At 45.2% G+C, this 4,114-nt stretch overlaps 1 protein-coding gene across 3 annotated transcripts in view; it reads left to right on the forward strand.

The window, feature by feature from the left end:
* Positions 1-4,114, forward strand: part of LOC122934329 (gastrula zinc finger protein XlCGF57.1-like) — a 114,259-nt gene continuing 110,145 nt past the window's right edge. For all 3 annotated transcript variants that reach the window (XM_044289717.1, XM_044289719.1, XM_044289718.1), the window contains exon 1: positions 1-84. The gene's annotated coding sequence lies outside the window, so the exon portion shown is untranslated. The remainder of the gene's footprint in view (positions 85-4,114) is intronic.

Genomic DNA, 4,114 nt, shown 5'->3' on the forward strand with positions numbered 1-4,114 from the left:
GGGACGCCGATAATGAAGTATACAGCGTGCAGGTACACTAGAGAGATGCAGGTCCGATGGAGGCTCCTACAGCATGGAGGCAGGGTAGGCAATGATCTAAGTATGAAAGTTAATGAGGATATATGCTTTGAGAATTGTAGGATGTACACAGGGGGTTAATGGGTAGGGCCGAGCAGTAACCAATGCGAGGCCAAGGGGAGGTATTTAAATGTTCACTGTGCTATTGTTGTATTGTGCTCGATAAAGACCGTTTGGTCGAAACGTCGCTACAAGAGGTGAAATAAAGGAATGGAAATTGATCCATTGGAGCGCCGTGGCTGTTAATAATCAGAGGACAAGTATACCCACCCCCCATCCCATATACCCCACATTGCAGGGCCCACTCATGCCCCCCCCTTTCCCACAGACAGCAGCACGAGATCCCATTGTTTGATCTGCCTGGGTTCCCCACACACCATAGTCTCCCCAACACCACACACTAGCCCCCACAGGAGCCTGGGACTACCCTACTGCCACCTCAGTCCACGTCTGATCTTAATGGCTCCCACACAATACTCCCTGCTGACCCCATAGGCCCCAAGATCAGGGACTGCACCCCCTCTGGCTAGACTGCTCCCCCAGTACTACTGTCTGACCAGGTGTCCTACAGACACACAATTCTCACCATGTGCCCCTTCTCTCACACAGACCGGACATCAGATCTACAGACCATTGTCTGCACCCTGCACCCACCGACTGCTGCTCGAGCCCCTCCAGCGAACTGGTCCCAAGGTACAAACTGTACTAACCACCAAACAGGTCGCCATCTGTACCCGCTACCTATAGCTCTCCCCAACGCCTGGCCAGAATACACCACATGCCCCCCTCACAGATTTACATCCCATAAATATCCCCCCCATCCTGCACCCTCACATCCCACAGAATACACCCCCCTACACACAAATTTACACCCTATAATTCCCCCTCCCCCTCCCTGCACCCTCACGGCCCCCAGATTACAGCCGACTCTGTACTGTAACCCCTGTAACTGCACCAGATTTCCACTCCATGACCCCCACTGCCCCTGAGTGCTCCCGCCTGCACCCTCATATATGAGCTCCATCTGCCGCCCCTCCCCCGTCTCCCCATGAAAGCCTCTGGGTACTCCATGGACTGGCACCACAATCATGGCACGCACAGCCCCTCCCCCTGGCACGCACATGCCCTCCCCCTGGCACACCCAGCCCCTCCCCCTGGCACACACAAGCCCCTCCCCCTTCCACAAGCTCCTGCGAGTCCGGGTTTTGTCCAGCAGCCTGTCCACAAACCACGTAAGGATCACCGTGACCAGTGACGTCCACTGAACCTTACTAGCAACTCCGTTCTAGTGCCATTACCATGGAAGGTTAACTAGTAAGTGGTCCTGGTGTGCTGGGCTGCGGGTCTTCCTCTCCGTTGTTCTGGTGCGGTCTCCCTGTGGGGTGTCAGGATTAGGGAACAGGGTTACAGTCAGGGAGGTTTTGTGGAGAACATTAGTTTCTAGAACAACCTTGGGGGCGGGGCCTAACATCCTCTCAGAAGCCCATACATTCTAGGTGGGTACTATGTTTGGGTCCATGCAGGGCAGGTAGGGTGGTAGTCAACCGCCATTGTCTGCCAGGATTACTGGGGCAGAGGGGGCATTAACCCCTTCACCGCCAGCTCTCTCGCCAGGCACAGTCAGCCTCCGCCAGCACTCAGCCCACTAGGCACTAGGCTGCCAGGGACTGACTGAGCTACAGGAGCAGCACCGGGGTCTATCTGAGTGTAATCTGTATGTACAGCGCAGGTATATACATAGTCATCCTCCTGTTATTATAGTATATACTATGCTGGTATAACCTGGGTCTATCTGAGTGTAATCTATATGCACAGCGCAGGTATATACATAGTCATCCTCCTGTGTATTATAGTATATACTATGCTGGTATAACCTGGGTATATCTGAGTGTAATCTATATGTACAGCGCAGGTATATACATAGTCATCCTCCTGTGTATTATAGGTATATACTATGCTGGTATAAACCTGGGTCTATCTGAAGTGTAATCTTATGTACAGCGCAGGTACATACATAGTCATCTCCTGTGGTATTATAGTATATACTATGCTGGTATAACCTGGGTCTATCTGAGTGTAATCTATATGTACAGCGCAGGTATATACATAGTCATCCTCCTGTGTATTATAGTATATACTATGCTGGTATAACCTGGGTCTATCTGAGTGTAATCTATATGTACAGTGCAGGTATATACATAGTCATCTTCCTGTGTATTATAGTATATACTGTGCTGGTATAACCTGGGTCTATCTGAGTGTAATCTATATGTACAGCGCAGGTATACATAGTCATCTCCTGTGTATTATAGTATATACTGTGCTGGTATAACCTGGGTCTATCTGAGTAAATCTATATGTACAGCAGGTATATACATAGTCATCTCCTGTGTATTATATATACTGTGCTGGTATAACCTGGGTCTATCTGAGTGTAATCTATATGTACAGCGCAGGTATATACATAGTCATCCTCCTGTGTATTATAGTATAGACTATGCTGGTATAACCTGGGTATCTGAGTGTAATCTATATGTACAGCGCAGGTATATACATAGTCATCCTCCTGTGTATTATAGTATACTATGCTGGTATAACCTGGGTCTATCTGAGTGTAATCTATATGTACAGCGCAGGTATATACATAGTCATCCTCCTGTGTATTATAGTATATACTGTGCTGGTATAACCTGGGTCTATCTGAGTGTAATCTATGTACAGCGCAGGTATATACATAGTCATCCTCCTGTGTATTATAGTATATACTATGCTGGTATAACCTGGGTCTATCTGAGTGTAATCTATATGTACAGCGCAGGTATATACATAGTCATCCTCCTGTGTATTATAGTATATACTATGCTGGTATAACCTGGGTCTATCTGAGTGTAATCTGTATGTACAGCGCAGGTATATACATAGTCATCCTCCTGTGTATTATAGTATACTATGCTGGTATAACCTGGGTCTATCTGAGTGTAATCTATATGTACAGCGCAGGTAATACATAGTCATCCTCCTGTGTATTATAGTATATACTATGCTGGTATAACCTGGGTCTATCTGAGTGTAATCTATATGTACAGCGCAGGTATATACATAGTCATCCTCCTGTGTATTATAGTATATACTGTGCTGGTATAACCTGGGTATCTGAGTGTAATCTAATGTACAGCGCAGGTATATACATAGTCATCCTCCTGTGTATTATAGTATATACTGTGCTGGTATAACCTGGGTCTATCTGAGTGTAATCTATATGTACAGCGCAGGTATATACATAGTCATCCTCCTGTGTATTATAGTATACTATGCTGGTATAACCTGGGTATATCTGAGTGTAATCTATATGTACAGCGCAGGTATATACATAGTCATCCTCCTGTGTATTATAGTATATACTATGCTGGTATAACCTGGGTCTATCTGAGTGTAATCTATATGTACAGCGCAGGTATATACATAGTCATCCTCCTGTGTATTATAGTATATACTATGCTGGTATAACCTGGGTCTATCTGAGTATAATCTATATGTACAGCGCAGGTATATACATAGTCATCTCCTGTATATTATAGTATATACTATGCTGGTATAACCTGGGTCTATCTGAGTGTAATCTATATGTACAGCGCAGGTATATACATAGTCATCCTCCTGTGTATTATAGTATATACTGTGCTGGTATAACCTGGGTCTATCTGAGTGTAATCTATATGTACAGCGCAGGTATATACATAGTCATCCTCCTGTGTATTATAGTATACTGTGCTGGTATAACCTGGGTCTATCTGAGTGTAATCTATATGTACAGCGCAGGTATATACATAGTCATCTCCTGTGTATTATAGTATACTATGCTGGTATAACCTGGGTCTATCTGAGTGTAATCTATATGTACAGCGCAGGTATATACATAGTCATCCTCCTGTGTATTATAGTATAGACTATGCTGGTATAACCTGGGTATATCTGAGTGTAATCTATATGTACAGTGCAGGTATATACATAGTCATCCTCCTGTGTATTATAGTAT

The sequence above is a fragment of the Bufo gargarizans genome, chromosome 4 (assembly GCF_014858855.1).
Source record: "Bufo gargarizans isolate SCDJY-AF-19 chromosome 4, ASM1485885v1, whole genome shotgun sequence".
Classification (NCBI taxonomy): domain Eukaryota; kingdom Metazoa; phylum Chordata; class Amphibia; order Anura; family Bufonidae; genus Bufo; species Bufo gargarizans.